Source organism: Phyllostomus hastatus, unplaced genomic scaffold (genome assembly GCF_019186645.2).
Source record: "Phyllostomus hastatus isolate PE091 unplaced genomic scaffold, TTU_PhHast_1.1 phas_contig_58, whole genome shotgun sequence".
Classification (NCBI taxonomy): Eukaryota; Metazoa; Chordata; class Mammalia; order Chiroptera; family Phyllostomidae; genus Phyllostomus; species Phyllostomus hastatus.
Genome location: NW_025333916.1, coordinates 22,419,954 through 22,439,957, shown reverse-complemented (window position 1 = coordinate 22,439,957; position 20,004 = coordinate 22,419,954). Strand labels below are relative to the sequence as shown.

The 20,004-nt window shown below is 40.4% G+C and overlaps 1 long non-coding RNA gene across 1 annotated transcript; it reads right to left on the bottom strand.

Moving 5' to 3' along the window:
- Positions 1 to 1,245: 1,245 nt before the first annotated feature.
- On the bottom strand, positions 1,246 to 19,965 carry LOC123824795. The gene is made up of 4 exons (XR_006786755.1): positions 19,834 to 19,965; positions 2,627 to 2,903; positions 1,989 to 2,169; positions 1,246 to 1,892 (listed from the first exon to the last, which is right to left on the bottom strand). It is a non-coding gene; the product is annotated as an uncharacterized LOC123824795 (long non-coding RNA).
- Between the last annotated feature and the right edge of the window lie 39 nt (positions 19,966 to 20,004).

Here is a 20,004-nt window from a genome sequence, read left to right as displayed (position 1 = left end):
CAAAATGTGGAATTGGGGAGAGGAGGGAAGAGGCTAGGACAAGACTGGGGTGAGGATCTAGATGGAGGCAAAGCAGTGGAGCAGAGAGGAAAGGGGCCTCTCTGGGACAGGGGTTTGAGGAACTGTGGCTATTGGGACTTCTGACTCCAGGGTCTCCAGTGGCTCCCAGGCTGCATCCCCACTCACTGCAACCCTCCTACTTCTGACACTGCCGCCACTAGCGACTTCTGAACAGAACTGCCCTCTCCCTCTGGGCAACTGAAGAGCAGAATTCAGATTCAGTGTTTTACCTCTTCAGGTATACCTTTTAAACGTGTGTGTGCACATACACAGAGAGAGAAAGAAAAACCAAAAAAGTAAAAAGAACACAAAAAGAGAAAAGACAAAACAAAACACAGCAGTGGAGAAAGTAGTCGAGACTTGTGCTATTTCGTGTAGGTACTACAGAGAAGAAGGGAAGACATTCCCCCCACCGCCCAGTGTGCTCTGGGGATATCTGGGACAGGAGATTGACCTGCAGCTCTGGCTCACCTGGGTACTTCATCGCTGGAGCTGAGAGTTAAAGAGAGCGGGGATTTGGGGTCAGTGTGGGGATATGGGCTGGAAGCTGCCAAGACTAACACTAGGTGGGTGGGGGGAGTGCTGAGAAGAGCTGTGGGGGAGTGTTCTTCACTACCTCAGCCTCCAGACCTGACCCTGGACCAGCTGGAGGGGTGGAAGACAGTGGAGGTGGGGATCTGGGCCAAAGAAGGGAAGAAGGAAACTCTTAAGTCAAGAAACTGGGAGGAAATTCCGATAGCAGATTCTGGAGCAGGAGGTGGGAGGGTTTGGCTTCTCATGCGTGTGTGTGTGGGGGGCGGGGGGAGTGTGGTGGAAGGAGATGAAGTTAAGTCATCTAGGTAACTGCAAAGTCAGGCTCCTAAGGCCAACTGCAAAGCTTGCTTCTGCACCTAATGTCTACACCATCTGTCTCGCCATGCCAGTAGAAGCCCTAGTGAATGCTGTTGCACTAGCTTGTACATAAAAATTCCATATGCCAACTGACCAGACCACATGAACACATCTGTCAAAAACAGGTCTCTTAGGCATAATTTAGGACATTCCAAAGTAGCTTTATAATTGTTTCAGCCTCCAGCTGGTATGAATTAACTCTCATAAGCCAGGTCTATTCTCACTGAGTAAAGGATTGGGCCAAATGTCCAAATAATTCAAGTCAAAAACACTCTTTTGCCTTCATTATAGAGAATATCAGTAGCAAGGCCTTTTCTCCTCAAAACTGTGCTGCTGATTGACTCATTGTTAGATGTCCATGGTTAACATATGTTACTGTAGCTAAAGCAATAACATACTTTCTGTATTATGAGGTTGAAAGGGCCATATTTTACATTTTTATAAGATTCTGTTACTCCAATAACACTTAGAGTTTACAATATGCACTGAATGTATTAAGTGACTAGATCTCAGGTGCCAAGTGTATCTCACATTGAGAAGTCAGTGTGTGAACTCCTGAGGTGGCCCTTCCAGGTCCCTCCTCCCCTTCGATGGAGGATGCGTGGAGGAGGAACGCAACCCTCTCCTTTGGGGGGAAACTTAGATGTGAACTTCATGTGCTCAGTCTCAGCGCACACATTAACTCTAGGAACTGGGAAATTTGCTTCCTTTTTCCTCATAGTGATTTTTTTTATTTATGTCCTTACTAATTTTTATTTTAAAATCTTTAGAAAAGGAAGTATAAGTAATGAGTGAATGAATGAATGAATGAATGGGATAAGAGAATCAGGGTCTTCGAATGTCTCCTCCCCACGATGGAACATGGAACGACGGGAAGAGTCTAGCAGAAATGCAGCGGTCCTCAATGCACATCACACCGACGACGTGTCAGCAAACCAGACCTGGTTTGGGGAGAAATTCAGCATGTCAGCAGGAGGTGTGAAGAAAAGCTTAGGGATTTCAGCTCACTGCTCAGCAGGCATCCGCAGGTCCTTCACCTTCAGGCTGCGGTGGTGCAGTCTTAGACTGTGCTACTGATGAACACTGCCCAACACAGGGCAAGAAATCCTTCAGCTCTAGTTCAGGTGTAGATTCTTCATTTTAACAACAAATTGGAGTGGATCCAAACAGGACATCCAGCCTGGGAAATAAGACATGGTGCCTGTCCCCAGAGGATACCTAATGCAATGGAAAAAACGGAATCAACTGAGTGCCACTTCCAGGAGCCTGTGAGTAAGTTTCGCCTTGGAAAGAATGCCCGAAGGGGCCCTTTGGTATGGAGGGGATATGATGTCAGCTACCGAATATCTGAGGATGTGTCAAATCAAAGAGAGCTTAAATCTGTCTGGTATGAGAAAATTAAAATCAGTAAGTGAATTTTAATGGGAAGATGGAGGTCAGCTCCAAGTAAGGGCACAAAGTTGCCCTTTATGCTACCTATTATATTAGTATATCCATTCTCCATGGGAGTAACATGCCCTCCAGGCGACAAAAATGGATTCTTGGAAAGGGGAAAAAAGTGATATTACAATGGTTTCTAGCCATCCAAAGCTCAGCCCCACCCAACACAATCTAATTACTTAGTGTTTAATGTCTCATGTGGAGCTTTCCTAGGTGTCACGTGAGCATCACTGACCTGGCATGGAAGACACACTTGGTATGCCAGGTGAGGGCTGCAACCCTGTGGTGAGCCGGTGGCTGTGGTCAGAGGATGGCTCGCAGTGCATTGCTCCCCCTCATTTAGATTGTTCCAGGGGACCGGCAGGTGCTGCTGGATGCCTTGAGGGCGTTGTCTGTGTTTGACCCTCAGTGCTGTGTGCATTGCTTGAGTTTTGAGAATTAAATGAAATGGCTTACATTTTACTATTTAATTCTGTGGAAGGTATCCAACACATCGTTAGCCATGTCAAGTGCTGAAAAGAAGAAGCATCAACAATATTTGAATATCCAGCATCCAGTTAAAATCCATTTTTCCCATATCAAGTGAAAGTTAAAAGTTAATATTTAAAAAATTAACATTTTTTCAGTTTTTCTTTCATTAAAAAATAAGTTTGAATAATTTTTAAAAATTGATCACACTGCTATTTTTATGTACCTCTAAAATTGCTAATATGTATATATTGAAACATTATAATTCATAAGTAAATAAATTGTACTAAAAGATACTCAGCCAATACAGTTATATAAAGGTAAATGTTAATAGCTTTGACTTTTTTTTTAAGATTTTATTGATTTATTTTCAGAGAGGGAAGGTGGGGAGAGAGAGAGAGGGTGAGAGAGAGAGAAAGAGAGAAACATAAATATCAATGTGTGGTTGCTGGGGGTCATGGCCTGCAACCCAGGCATGTGCCCTGACTGGGAATCGAAACTGCGATGCTTGGTTCGCAGCCCGCGTTCAATCGACTGAGCTATGCCAGCCAGGGCAACTTTCAATCTAACTAAAATTTTAACTTGAAATTTTATTTTGTTGTTCTTCACCCTGCATGATAAAAAGAGTTAGCTTTATACTTATTCTTCTTTTATATAAAGCACAGATACACATACAGTGTATTTATGGTATTAAAATTTCATGAGGGGTGTTAGGCAAAAATAAATGTTATCTAAAAAGTCTTTTTAGGAAAACAATAATTTTTTAAAAGTTGAGAAACTTAATTTAAACCATCCAGGCATTTTGGGGTTAAAAATATTTGGCTATTTGTTTGCCAGCATGAATCCCAGCTAAAATTTGAAAATAAGAATGGGTTTGTTCACATTTTCTTCTTGTCCTCATGTCTTCTTTCTTACTTTTTTCACCCCAAGTTGTTGTACATCTTCTAGTAACAGAATCACATTTTCCTTGTGGGGCACCACCCCCCTCTCCAGCTCCAGCAGCCCGGCCAGCAGTGGGCACGTCACCTGAACCAAGACAATCAGAGTTAAACCTGGGACCTGTGCTGGAGCGGAGAAGAGGATATCTTCTCCCGTGGGGGTTACATTTGTCAGGTTGTGAGCCGGAAGTTGCTGGAGTCTCTCTTTGCCATAACCTGGAGAAAGCCTACCAGACAGTAAAACCAAACCAGCAAAGGCCACAGTAACTGAAACAGCCTGGTACTGGCATAACAAGACATACAGATCAACAGAACAGAACAGAGAGCCCAGAAATAAAACCACGCCTTTAGGGTCAATTAATATTTGACAAACAACCCTGGCGGGTGTGGCTCAGTGGATGGAGTGCCAGCCTGCAAACCGAAAGGTCGCTGGTTTGATTCCCAGTCAGAGCACATGCCTGGGTTGTGGGCCAGGTCCTTAGGTGGGAGTTTGCGAGAGACAACCAATTAATGTATCGATGTATCTCTTGCACACTGATATTTCTCTCCCCTCTTTCTCCCTCCATTTCCCTCTCTCAAAAAATAAAATCTTTTAAAAAATATTTGACAAATGAGGCAAAAACATACAATGGAGTAAAGACAGTCTGCGCAATAAATGGTGTTGGGAAAGTTGAACAGATATGTGCAAAAGAAAGAAATAAAGAATGAACAAAAGAAAGAAAGAAAGAAAGAAAGAAACTAGACCACCTTCTTACACTGTACACACAAATAAACACAAAATGGATTAAAGACTTAAATGTCCTAGAGGAAAACATACGCAATAAAATCTTAGCAATCTCTTGTAGCAATATTTTTTCTGATATATTGTCTCAGGCAAGGTAATCAAAAGAAAAAATAAATAAATGGAACTACATCAAATTAAAAAACTTTTGCACAGCAAAGGAAACTACCAACAAAATGAAAAGATGATCCATGGAATGGAAGGATATATTCACCAATGATACATCTGATCAGTGGTTAATATCCAAAATTTATAAAGAACTTAAAAAACACCACCAAAATATCCAATTAAAAAAGGGGCAAAGGACTGGAATAGACACTTCTCCAAAGAGGACATACAGATGGCCAATATATATATGATAAGATGCTCAATGCCACTAGTAATCAGAGAAATGCAAATTAAAACCACAATGAGATATCACCTCACACTTGTCAGAATGGCTGTCATCAATAATCAACAAACAACAAGTGATGCAGATCCGGCTCATGGGGTCTGCAGTGTTGTGGCTGAGACAAGACAAATTCACACAGACTACCGAGTCTTGTGGAGGAAAAGGGACTGCATGGCCACTCTCTCAAGAGGAAAGAGTCTTGGCCCTTGCCTTGACAAGCTTTTATTGCTTTTCTGGGCACATTACATTGAGGATGGTCCTCATTTACTATGCACAGGTTCACTTTAGGTAGTTATCTTTTACAGAAAACAAAGGAGAAGATGTTGCTAATTACATCAAAAAAGAAGGATATTTGCAAATGTAAAGGGAAAAGTGGTTAAACTGGTTACACTTGTCCTTGGAAGGTTTAGCATAGATTTTAGGAAGTTACTTTAAATATATGTAGTAAACATTTGCTGCCTCAATTCAGGGTGAAGGAGTTTTAGCAAAAAGCAAGTCTCAAAGCGTCCCAGACACAATGCAGGCCTGATTCCCCATGGGAGAACCTATCTGTGGATGTGGGTCCCATGCACCAGACCTTGCTTTCCACTGGCGTTTCTGAGTGGGAGCTGGGCACATGCCATGCTGAATGGTTTCCTATAAACAAGTGCTGGTAAAGATGTGGAAAAAAGAGAACCCTTGTGCACTGTTGGTGGGAATGCAGACTGGTGCAGCCACTGTGGAAAGCAGTATGGAGATACCTCAAAAAATCAAAAGTGGAACTGTCTTATGACCCAGAGATTCCACTTCTGGCAATATATTTGAAGAAACCCAAAGCATTAATCCAAAAGAATCTATGCCCCCTGTATTTATTGGAGCTTTACTTATAATAGCCAAGATTTGGAAGCAGTCCAAGTGTCCATCAGCAGTTGAGTGAATGAAAAAGCTGTGGTATGTTTACACAATGGAATACTACTCGGCCATAAAAAGAAGGGAACCTTACCCTCTGTGACAGCATGGATAGATCTGGAGAACATTACGCTAAGTGAAATAAGCCAGGCAGAGAAAGACAAATATGTATGATTTCACTCATATGTGGAAACTAACACACAAAATAAACAAACAAAATAGAAACAGACTGAGATACAAAGAACAGACTAAAGGCTGTCAGAGGGGAGGGGGTTGCAGGGCTGGGTGAAAAAAGAGAAGGGATTAAGAGAAAAAACTCAGACACAGACAACAGCATGGTGATTACCAAAGGGGAAGAGGGTGGGAGAGGTAGAAGAGTATACTGGCTGAAGGATAAATTGCAACAGAAGGAGACTTACTTTGGATGGTGAACACACAATGCAATATACAGATGATATATTACAGAATTGTACACCTCATGAAACCTACATAATTTTATTAACCAATGTTACCCCAATAAATTCAATTTAAAAATTAAATTTAAAAAACCCCAACTCAGCTGAAAGTGGGGCCAGAGAACCAAAGCAAAGAGACAGCATTCAGTGATACAATTGAGAACCTAGATCTAGTCATGCTTGAAGCTTATCTGAACCCCTGGAACTTCTGGTATGCTTTGCAGCTTAACCAACTGGACATGTGTCTCTGTCACTAGCAACCAGGAATAATTAGCCAGTTAATTAGCCAGTAAAAGCTGTGGACCAACTAAGAAAAGACTGCTCACATTCCTGAATGTATGTTGGAGCTTTGAGTTGACCTCCAGGTACCATCGGCTGACCACCAACCACCACTGCATCCTGCATATGTAAGAGCGTTCAGCTCTTGTCTACAACCAGTCAAAAGCAGCAAATATTTCTTATTTATAGACTGTACCTATCATAGATCTGCCCTGCTGTACTTTCTCCTGCTCCTCTAGTCTGCAGACAATGTAAATTCTTTCAAGCAACTTACATCTTTCTTCCCCAAAACATAGTGTATAAAAGCGCCTGTCACCTCTGGGATGGCAGACATGCCTGTCATCTCCCCCTAGCCCTGCTGCTGGTGGTTTCGACTTCAAGCTCCAGGACCTGGTCCTTTGCTGGCGAGCCTTGTCTCAATAAAACCTTTCTTTCAGAAAAACTTTCAGCTGTGAGAGTTATTTGTTTAATATATTTATCGTATGTGACATTCTATCATAATCAGCTCACCTATCAAGTATGTATCATTAAGGTACTACATAGTGAAAGGCAACAAACATGAATCTATACTTATGAAATTCTACTCTGAACTCCATGAAAAATGCCTTTCAGATAACTAGAAGCTGAAACTAATTTAAATAATTGTATTACAAAGTATGTCTTTCACAAATATTTTTTTAATTGAACTATAGTATATTGGCTGATGATTTAGAATTTATTTGTAAGGCTCTAATCAGTTCATTCACTAGCAACTAAAGCTGTTCAGTATTCATGACTATTCCATTTAATAGTCCTGTACACAGTAATCTGAAATTCAGTGAATTCTAGATTTCCTACCCTACTGTCAAATGCTTTCTTCTAAGAAAGAAAGAGAGAGAGAGAGAGAGAGACAGAAAGAAAGAAAGAAAGAAAGAAAGAAAGAAAGAAAGAAAGAAAGAAAGAAAAGAAACTAGAATTCATAAGGCAAAGATACTAGCAACAAGAGATGGATTAATTGTCTGAGTGTACAATCAGTTAACATTGTCTATTTCTCTGTGGACACAAATCACTGAACCTCAGACCAACTAGTGGAAGGTGAAGTTGCAGCCTGTAGTATATTATTTATCAGCCTGAGCAACTGATAGTCAAAATGGGATGGTTAAGGATGGTTACCAATTTTCACTCACTAAAAGATTCAGGTTGGGCTACACTATACTTGAAGACATCAACAGGACCAAGATTCAGCAGACATCAGAAGATAGAGGCTGGGAACAAGGGGCCAGTGCTTAATACAAATTCAGAAGTCAGCAGAAACTCACTCATGGAGGCTCAAACAAAGGCTGGGTTCTCTGGAGAAGAAAGAGGAGAGTGGAAGGTCTTGTAGAAAGTCTAAGGTCAAGAAAAGAAGGAGAACCTAAAAAGACATGTGAGAAAAAAAAAGCCAGTCCAGCATTTTAAAAAAAGAGGGGAAAAGACAAAGAAAAGAACAAAAGGCCATGTTGCAAGTGGCTGTATCTTCACAGCTGTTGAGAAGGTGGGAAAGGAAGTCTTATAATTGGGGCAATCTTTGTTTAGGTTATACGTTATGTTAAGTCATCCAGTGGGTAGGGGCTTCATTTTGATCCTAGTTGATAGAAGACAGATGTCTGGCAGCCATTCTACAACCAACTCTGGTCACTGTTCGTAGCAGCTGGCAGTCACGCTTGGCCCAATCTCTGTGGGGGAACAATGACTGGCAACAGTTGTGCATCCGGAGTTTGGAGGACTAGGGAGTTATATGAAGTATGTCACCTAAATTATATGGAAGAAGGGAGTTTTGTCTCCCAGTGGTACACATTTTTGGTACCAATTACCAGAAAGCAGTTGTAACTTTACTATATTCCAAACTTCCCATTAAATTTGAGCAGGGAATATTATTACCTCTGGAACTAATAATCTATAGAGCTGTCATGCTTTTACTACTAAAATCGGTATGCTGTTCACACCTAAACTGCAGCTTTCAGCCAATAAGGGCTAAAGGCTCTTTAAGCAACCAACTTCACCCCCTTCAGAAGTCTCCACTGACTCAGTGAATAGACCAAGTCCACTGGGAACAGCTTTGGATTGTCTATAGCCAAACCTCTGAGAATTTCTTCTACCCAACCCCGTGCTCCAGCTTCTTGACTGTCTTTTTTGGCTGTTTCCAAGATTAATCCTCTTGTTTAACACTCTTCTGGATAGCCCCACTCACTTTACAGTAAGACTCAGTCCTTAGCCTTGTTTCCAGGGTCCCTTGTGATTGCTCCTCTGACTCTGTAGCCTTATTTATTTTCTGCTGCCGCTTATTTCCATCAAGGCTTCAAAACTTCAGTTATTCATGTACCTTCTTCACAATTTTTGGCATACCAGGGTGAATGATCTACTTAATATTTTTTAAATAGATCAATTTTAATTATTCATATAAGAAACTTTGTATCTCTAACAAAAATAACAAGCTAGTTTCAATTCCCATAAAATAACCATGCTGTCAGCTAGAGCTCTGAGTTTAAACCTACACATAAAAGATTGGCAAATGTTTCAAAGCTGCTACACACTGGAACCCAAAAGGCCTTATAAAAGAAGATGAGAAAAAGAATTGGAAAGAGTATAATTCTGTGACTATGTAATGACTTACCTGACCGTACACCACCTAAATCCGAGTATTCTTTTTTTTAAAGATTTTATTTATTTATTTTTAGAGAGGGATAGGAGGGAGATAGAGAGAGAGAAATATCAATGTGCGGTTGCTGGGGGTTATGGCCTGGAACCCAGGCATGTACCCTGGCTGGGAATCGAACCTGCGACACTTTGGTTCACAGCCCACGCTCAATCCACTGAGCTATGCCAGCCAGGGCTCAAATCCGAGTATTAAGTGTGATGTGTCCTAGGCCTTGGGAAATGCTTGTAATTTCAAGCCTCCTTATTCTTCTATGCCTAAAATGTTCTCTTCTCTTTCTCAAACAATTGATTCTCCTAGCCCTTTAAGACCCAAGGAAATCTTCCCTGACATGCTCTTCCAGTAGAAGTGTGAATGCCTTTGCTTGTGCTTCCTCAGTATCTCATCTGCCTGTGTCAGAGCATCATATAACACTATACAGTCGTCCCTCACTATATTGTGGTTCACTTATTGTGGCTTCACTGTATTGTGGGTTTTTAAAAAATATATATATCTAATTCTGTATTGCGGAGTTTTCACTAAATCACGGGATTTTGTGGTATGTAGGTATTTATATAATATTTATTATTTTAATTATTTTTGCCTAAAAAATTTAAAATATAAAAAATACAAAAAATGTTAATTTGAACATATTAAAATAATATTAAATCAAAATAAAATACCGTATGTATTTCATCAGTGGATGAATACCGTACTGTACACAATGGAAATGCAGTACTCTACCACGGCCTGCTCAAGTTTGCCGTGAGATTGTACATGGCACACTATTGGCTGATGGAATGGAAGGCGACCAACCACAGCACTGTGTTCTGTCTCCTGGGTGCTCATTGGCTCAGTGACCTAGGATAAGTCTGTTTGCCCTCCTGCACTGTGTCCATACATTCAGCATCTCTCCTTGTCCACTTCACATCAACGTCTGATTGCTGCACGTAGTGTTGCTCTGTGGTGCTGTGTTTTTATGAAATTTTTGTAAAAGTTTGAATTTATTTCAAGTCCTATGACGCTACCCAAATATTCTGCACCTTCTAGGCTTCTGGCAGTGAACCCAAGTGCCACAGGAATATGCTTACCATCAAAGAAAAGGTGGAACTTCTCAACATGTTAAAGGAAGGCAAAAGCTATGTGGCTGTAAGCTGCCATTACAGGATCAACAAATCTACTGTTCGCTACATAAAGAAAGACGAGAAGAATATTAGGTCTACAGCAACAATGACTTTTAACAAGACTGCAAAGAGGGTGGTCACTTCCTGCAATAAGGCCATTGTGAGGATGGAGTTTGCATTGGCCCTGTGGATAAGTGACTGCAGGAAGATATCTCTCTGGATACCAACCCCATCCGGATGAAGGCCAAGAAACTTTATGATAGTTTTGCGGAAAGCATGGATGTTCACAACGGTGACAATGATGAAGAGGAGGACAACGACACAGATGCAGGACCATCAAGTGCTTTTCCCACCAGATCAACCCCATTCAGTGCCAGCAAGGGCTGGTTTGACAAATTTCAGAGATGCTTTGGACTCAGGAGCACCTCTCTGCATGGAGAAGCTGCCTCAGCAACTGTGGATAAAAAGCAGCACCAGCAACTCCCCATAACTATGTTCATCACTGGGATGGAGATCAGTTACGCCTACGCCTTTACCAGCAATAGAAGTTACCTCTCAGGGTGAAGATGCTGCACCACCTGATGAAGTGCCTGATGAAGTGGTGCCTTCAGAAGAGCTGTAATGCTCTTCTTGGCTGTGCAGTACATTCATCTCATCGTCATCACCTTCATCGCCATCAGTACTGCACAGCTACATAATTCATGATCTTCATCATTCAAGTTGTAGTATACTTCACTGGTGAGTACCCATATAGAATTTTATATGTTGTTAAAATTACGTAGGTTTAAGAGTGTAGAAAGTGTTTAGGAGCATATGAAGTGTTTATAAGAGTATAGGGAAAAGGTTAATAAGAGAGTGCGAAAGGTTTATAAAAGTGTGGGAAGGGTTTATAAAGCCTTAAAATATATATAAATAATAAAATAAATGTAACACCGCTACTTTGCGGATTTTCACCTATCACGGGGGTCTCTGGAATGTAACTCCTGAGATAGGTGAGGGATCACTGTATTGCATTTAGCAGTTTGTCTGTCTCCTCCATTAAACTGAGAACTTTAGGGCAGGGCTAGCTCTTTCATCTGTGAAACTACAGCACTGTATGATAATGCCTAGTCACCCCGTGCATGTTTATTGCTAGAAACATGCAAACATAAGTACATAAATGCATGAATCGATCAATCAATTCATAGAAGTATACTGAGACAATGATCAAGCTTTGGTCTGTAAGGAGAATTACCTGAGGAAACTTGGTAAAAATACAGAAACGTCGGCCTGGCTCCAGGCTGCTTTAGTGAACTTGGGGCTCTATGTGAAAGTCTTATCAGGTGAGAAAATAGGTTCAGAGCAATTAATCTGTTTGTCCAAAGACAGATGTGGAAGTGAAACTGGGATAATTCACCATTGTTTATGAAGGTTTTTAATTCAGTCTTTATAATATGTAAAAACCTACTTATACTGGAAATATGAAGCTATAGTTTTGTTCTAGTCAGTACAATCAATATATAAATCTCCCTACTCCTTAGTTGTTTCACTCAACAATGAAGGACAAAGTCTGGAAAATAACCACTATAATAAAAGAACAGTTCATTATATATATATTTTTTAAAGATAATTCTTTTCTTAAAAATATTTTATTTATTTTATCTTTAGACATGGGGAAGGAAGGGAGAAAGACAGGGAGAGAAACATCAATGTGTGGTTGCCTCTCGAGTGCTCCCTACTGGGGACCTGGCCCGCAACCCAGGCATGTGCCCTGACTGAGAATCAAACTGGTGACCCTGTGGTTCACAGACTGGTGTTCAATCCACTGAGCCACACCAGCCAGGGCTCACTATGTTTTAATTTAACACAGGCTTAATGCAAATGCCATTCTCTTCAGTGCATAAGCAGATCTGAGCTCAAAACAAACACTATGCTGAAAGAAAATAAGATAGTATGACACTTTAATGTTGAATTCTGTAAAACTACAGGAGAGTGAAAATTATTACTCTCTACCACCTAATCTACATTTGATAGCAAAAAAAAAATACCTGTTATGCTACAGGCAGTATCCAATGATTAGAGATGAGTTAGAAAAGCAGATGCTACAACCTAGACCCTGTCACCTACCACTTTAATAATATATCAGGTTCAGTAGAACCCTCTAAGATGTGACAATCCACTTTATATTACTGATTTACACTATATAATCTTAATGAAGAGAGGCTTCAACCACTTGTTTGTGCTGAGCTAGGGCCAGAGTCTAACTCGAAATTTTCCTCCCTGAAAAATAAAATAAACTCACAGATACAGACAACAGAATGGAGGTGACCGGAAGGGAAGCACAGTGGGGGGAGGACACAGAGGGTAAAGGTGGTCAAATATGCAATGATGGAAAGGGACTAGACTTTGGGTGGTAAACACATAACATACAAATGTTGTATTATAAAGCTGTACATCTGAAATTTGTGTTATTAATCAATGTTCTCCCAATAAATGTAAAATTTTTTTACTTCTAGTGTTTTATCAATGTGAAGGAGTGGGTGTACCTCTCTCTCTCCCGCATTTTCCTTCCTTCCTTCTCTTCTGACAGTCTTTCCAGTTTGGCTCCCTGTCACCTTTGCTCCTGTAAATTCTTCAGTTCCTTGGTGACTTTTTATTTTTATTGAATTTATTGGAGTGACATTGATTACTAAAATTATGCAGGTTTCAGGTGTACAATTCTATAATACAGCATCTGTATATCGTGTTGTATGTTCACCACCCAAAGTCAAGTCTCCTGCCACCACCATTTATCCCTACTTTACCCTCTTCTGCCTCCCCCCACCCCCTCCCCTCTGGCAATCACCATACTGTCGTCTGTGTCCATGGGTTGGTTTTTTTTTTAATGGCCACTGCCTGTTTTGATGAAGACTAAGGAAGTTCACAACAACTGAGAATGGGGAATGGTCAGTTTGAATATTACTTTGTGTAAGTACTGCCCCTAGACTGACATAAATCCATCATTCCTCATATTCTGACCCTATTTGTTATTTTAGAATTTAAAATGAAGGCTAAGGAAACATTTTTTTCTGTTGTTATTTGTGTGTTTTTCATAGCCCAAGCATGTAAGATGCTTAAGAACTAGGGGAAGTGACGAGACAAAATCTGACTAGTAAAGGACAGATTATGTGTGGTTTTGTAGGTCACAGTAAATAATCTAGACTTTATTCTAAAGGCAATGGACAGTCATCGGAAGGCTATATAAGCAGGGGAATAATACCATCTGCCTTCTAAAAACTCTGCTGTGTGCAGCACATACTGCAGGGGGCAGAGTGGGAACAGGCAGGAAGTTTTGGAGGCTGTTGTAGCAGCCCAGATAGGTGATGATGGTTTGGATTAGGGTGGCAACAGTAAATGTGATCAGTAGACAAAGTTGGAATATATTTTGGAGGTAGGACCTATAACATTTGCTGATGAATCTGATAAGCAAGGTTACAGGAAGAAAGGAAAGAACTGACTCCCAGCATTGATTTAATAGCAGCACATTTGGGATGTTTGTTTGTCACCCAGGGAGAGATAAAGGCAGTGGAATATATTTTTAGGCCCCAGGTTGAGAGCTGAGATAATCGTATTCCTTAGTAGTCAGTTGTGTAGTATTTCAGGTATGGGCACAGACTGTGGAGCAGAATGCTGGGGTTCATATTTCAGCTTTGCCACTTCCCAGCACTGTGGCCTTAAGTAAATTACTTAACTGCTCTGTTCCTCAATGTTCTGGTTTTGTAAGCTGGGGATAGTAGTACCTACTTCATAGAATTCAATGAGTTAAATAGGGAGTGTACTAAAAACAATGGCTAATGTAAAGGCTATATAACCCTTAAGTGTTGTTCACCCATTGTCATCTTCAGTGCATGCACGGTCCTCTCATTGAGTTTTCCTCCCCACTCCTCCTAGCCTCCTCTCCAACAAAGGTATCCAACTGAGTGGGTATCCCCCCCAAAACACATACACTAACAACCAATTCTTTGAACACCAACTGGGTGCCCAATAACTCAACTTAATGGTACACTGTCTACCTAGAATTAGCATTAGATCCTACATGTTTAAGAGGTTCCACCCCAGACTGCCCCTACTTCAGATGCCCGTCCCAGATCCTGGGCCACCCTCACTTCTGACCAGCTGGCTATAAATTGGGGTCTCCAAGCCCCTTCTTCAAGTTCAGTTTGCTAGAATGTCTTGCAGAACTCAGGAAAATACATATGTTTGCTTATTTATTCTGAAGGAGCAGCTCAGGAACAGCCAAACCTGAGAGGCACAGGGAAGAGGAGTTCTGGAGCCCTCTGCTGGCTCTGTCATCCTCCTAGCACCCGGATGTGTTCACCAACCGGGACCTCTCCAAACCCTGGAGTTTTTATGGCAGTTTCACTACATAGGCACAGTTGGTTAAATTATTGGCTGGTGACTGAACTCAATTTCTAGGTCCTCCTCTCCCTGGAGGTTTGGGGGTGGGAGTGGAAGTGGGACTGAAAATTACAACCCTGAACCCTCTGAATCATGCCTTGGTCCTTCTGGCATCCTGCCCTATCCTTAAGTTACCCAGGGATCCCAAGCACACTAGTCATTCATTAGTATACAAAGGATGCTCAACATGTCAAGGGTTTTAGGAACTGTGGCCTAGAAACCTGGGATGAAGACCAAATATGTATTTCCCCTTATGGCACACCACCCTAATGTTGAAAAGTGACCTTAACTATACTCATATATATGTCATATATGTTGTTTTGTGTTCTTAAAAAACCCTTTTATTGTTACATATGGCAAACATGGAAAGCTGCATGCTACTACACAGAAGAGAAACCCTCGCTCACCACCCCAGCAAACTTCCGTTCATCAGGTCTCCCATTCACAATCCCTTCTCCTCCCAAGAGTAACTACTGTCCTGATGTTTATAGTAGTCACTTCCTGTCAGGTTTTATCAGCTGGGCCTGCATCCATAAACACTATTGTGTTACCTATTTTCCTTTTTTTTTTTGATATGTCTCTTTTTTTCATCTAAAGAATCCCCTTTCTCCTCTTCTTTTCCTTGGAATTTATTTGCTGAAATATCAGAGTAACTGTCCTGTCATTTTCTGTAACCTGAACTTTGTTGATTGCATTCTGTGGAATAACTAAACATGTCCTTTTTATTTTTTGTAAATTGATGGCTGGATGACTTTGTGGTCAAAAATCAACATATTTCTGTTCAACAAGGATAGTGCAGGCAAATTCAGCAGACCAGGAGGGATATATGCAATATCTAAAATGGGAGAGACAAAAAAATAGACTATCATATCTGGTATTCCAGTTAACAAAGAATGCACAAGATCTTTAGAAAGTTTTCTCTATTGCCCTGACCAGTGTGGCTCAGTTGATTGGAGTGTCATCTCGCACACAGAAAGGTTGCAAGTTCGATTCCTGCGCAGGGCACATATCCAGGTTGTGGGTTTGATCCCCAGTCAAGATCCATATGGAGAGGCAACTCTCTCCCGCTCCTCACCCCCAACCTCCACTCTCTCTCTCTCTCAAAGGAATGAAAAAAATGTGCTTGGGTGAAGATTTTAAAAAGTTTTTTTGTTAAAGTTTTATCTATTAAAATACATAAAAGATTTGAAATAAAAATAGATGCACTTGCTTGTGGATGCAAAAATTCAGGAGGATAATAAAGCAGATTGGTAAAAACTACATTTCCAAACATCCTTGCAGTTAGGATTCTATAGATAAATGATTTCTGCTAATTAGGTACATTTAAGAAAGATTTGGAAGGTAGATATAAGGCAAAAGCTTTCTTCGTGTTGCTTTGTTTTTTAGCTGGCAAGCATGGTAGTGAAGATAATGTATTTTCTGCAGCAGCTTTGTAGGACACAATCATTGCTTTTTGGGTGATGAGTACTTTTTTGCTACAGTATCTTCTTGACTCTTGAAGAATCGTAGCTACAGCAGTGTATCTTAACATCAGTAAGTCCTGCTGTGGAGTCCTGCTGTCCATTGTCCTGACGGACTGGAACAGCGATAGCAGCTCCCTTAACAGCCCAGTTCTGCACTATTATCCTGAGATTCATTTCTGATGCCCCAAGCTGAAGCCCACTCCTCCAGCCCTTTAAACAAATATCTAAGCACTAATTTCTGTATTAAATCCCTATGTTTAAAACAGCCAGATCTATTTTCCTGCAACTGAGTGCAGGCTCACAGAAGTTAGTAAAGATATAAAATCTTCCCTTAATCCACACAATCAATCCCAATCAAAATTTTAAAATAATGGCACAAAACCTAAAATGTGTATGGAATAAAGGTCTGCAAATATGTGAACTAAAAAAACATGTTCTTACCCTACCATATATTGAAAATACTGAGTCTATGACTAATTTAATAATCAATGGTGCTGGGTGCTGGATGTATGTAAGTTCATTATATTTTTACTTGTATGTGCCTGAAGTTTTCCCACAATAATGTAACAAGAATATTCAGTTTGGTGTTCAAAAAATTAGGGTTGCAATTACAAATTTGGGGCTCATCAAAATAAAGATAACATTTAAAACCAGGGGACTGGACGAAACCATTTAGGGAGTGTATAAATACAGAAAAAAATGGGACTAAAAAGTGAGTAACTCTAATATTTAGAAGTCAAAGAAAAAAAGATCAAATAGACTGAGAAAGTGCCATAAGGTTAGAGGAAACCAGGAAGTGAAGTGTTCTGGAAGCCTAGAGAAGAAAAAATGTTTCAAAAATGTGGAAGTGGTCAAGTGTGTCAAATGCTACCTAAAGCCTAAAATAAGAACTGATTTATCATTCAGATTAATCAAGATGGAAGTCTAGAAGGTTGTTTGGAGAAATTTTGCTATAAAGGGGAGCACAAAAATTAAGTAGTGGCTGGAGAAAAGAGGTCAAAAGAAATTTTTTGCTCTTTGCAGGTACCTGATAGTAAGGCATATTCGTATACTGGTAGAATGGTCTAGTTGAAAGGGGCAAAACAGATACAGGAGGGAAATAGTAACAGAAGAATCAAGATCGTGAATGAAATAAACAAAAGTACCAAGAGAGGAAATATTTCTTCCATGTGTAACAGGACTGAAAACAGTATTTATAGGTTCAGATAAATACAGATGGATAGACTTGGTGGAGGGAAGATGAGGTTGTTTGTGCCTATTTCCACACCTTTAACTCTTTAAGCCTCAGTTCCCTCACCAGAAGTATGGGGAGTAACTCCTTCATAACATTTCTGAGGACCCAACGACTACACAGCCAACACTTGATATTAACCTAGTGGGAAATTGTTATTAATACTCCTGGTCCAATTCTCCACTGACTCAACAAAATATCAATCTCTCATTTTGCATTTAACAAAATATCACTACTAAAAATAACTATAATGACTGTAACTGAGTGGGGTTGTGGGTGCCAGAGAAGGCTTTCCTGAGACATTTACACTGAAAGGTAAATAGGGTGCAGAGGCATTAACTAGACAAAGCTGTGTGTGAAGAGTTTAAGGAGGTTTAGAAAAGATAAAAGAGGAAGGAGGTTTAGAAACTAGCAAACAAAGGTCTATTGTGGCAACTAAAGGCATGGTAACATTTATCCTCAGTGATTTCCAATACCTCCTGTGGGTCAGAATGGGGCTCTTAAGAAATAAATGTAATATAAGTATCTTAGCTATTGCTGAAGCAAGCTCAAGTGCACTAAAACATGAAAACACTTTATGGACTTTGATTAGACCATAAACTATAAACCCATGAGGGAGAGCAGGTTTCCTGTTTCCTGCCTACTCTATTGACAGAAGCCATGTTGAGTGCTGAGTAAATGATTTTTTAGGTTTGTTCAAGCTCAGCAGTAATGTATGGGCCTGTGCTCCCTATTTGCCACATATACTGGGAGCACACAGGAAAAGCTAGTATGTAAATTACTCTTTTGCCATCCCTGAGCTAACATAGCAACTTAGTAACTACTTCTTAGAGTAAAAAAAAAAAATCCCTTGTTATTTCCTCTAAAACCTGGTATATAAATATTAGCAGAAGCATAATTCTGCCAAAAAAAAATAGCACTCACAAAATAAGCAGAAACAGCTGAAGAAGCCAAAAATCAAGGTATTATTTTCTTACTATTAGGGAAAACTTCATGATTTTCAACATGGTGCAAGTCTTAAAAGTTCCAAAAGAACAACAGAGAAATGTGGGAACCAAAGGAAAATAAAAAAAACAACCTGGAATGCTTCCTGAAAACAGGTGTACAAAAGGTGAATCAGAATCCTGTGTTTATGCAAATAGTCAGAAGACATCACATGACCAGGAAGCGTCAAATGCACGCAGTAGAGCATGAAGCGGGGTGGGGGAATGTTCCTGAACAAAGATCAAGTTTCAGAAAGGCGAGTACTTCTATGTATTTTGTAACATTTCTAGTGTTGGCACACTTTGACCTTTATTGTTAGGACAGTGATCCATGTAGTTTAATAGTACAAACACCCTTTTCTCTGCTGAACTCATATTTAATAATAGAAACAACATTGTTTTTAGAGAAAATATCAACTGTTACAATTATCTTTAAAATGTACTCAACAGTTATTTTCTTAAAGACACAATTAAATAAATGTATAAAGTATTCAGAAACAAAAAGATTAATTTTTGGAGAGAAACCTGCACCTACATATTTTCTTGCTATATAAATTGTATTGTCTCTCGCTAAGATTTCGAGCTCATTTTTGAATATGCAAACGTTTTTCATAGCTAAGACCACAAAAAAGCTGATCAGATGGCATTTTGATTTGTTTCCATTTTAAATATCAGTCGTGTTATGCTAAAATTGCCTCAAAACGTGTCCTAGCGTTTAAAAACTTTTAACTCATACCAGTTTGGCCTCTCCAAAAACACAGGGCACAAATTCTTCTTTGACTAACTTACTACTTAAGAAAGGTAAAGTTTGTTCAATTGTGACTCACTAGTTGTCAAACCCGTGCCAAACGATACCGAGTCAAATTTCTGTCTGTTAAAGAGGCCAGAAAAGTGCGGTAATTTCGTACATGGGTCGCAGGTGATTTAGTCACCTGCTACCTTTGCTAAAATGCAGATTACCCGTTCCCATCCCCAGAATAACTCTAAGAATAGCTCTATGAATAGCTCTATGAACACACTCCCCAGAAATTCCAGTCTGTGGTCCTGCAACAGACTAAACCACCTAACCTTATAAAGCAAAATTAGCTTCATTGTTTTTGACAAAATTTTGACAAAATGTTTTTGGTAAAAAGCTCATTCGAGCCGAAGGGGAAACACTAAAACTTTCAGATGATCGCTCCAACCTACGTCACCCACAGAGCCGAGAGCGGCTAACGAGGGGAGCACATGCTGAGCGCCCCAAGCAATACCGCAAACCTGAACAGTCTTCTGAGAGTAAAGAAATTGGGGAGAGACTGGGGGAGAATCGACAGCGAGCGAGAGAGAGAGAGGGCCGACTTAACCCTAACTGTGCAAGGAACTGTGCTCTGACCCTTCTATGGCCTTCCCCAGGGCTACTCGCGGTGCTTCCAGCCACTCTTAGGTGTCGTCTCCAGCCAGCCAGCGATGGATGAGGAGAGGAATCCACGCGCGACGGTCACAAACCCCGCGTCCTGAAGTCGCGCTTGCGCAGCAGGGCATTGAGCTCGCGGCGAAGTCCGTT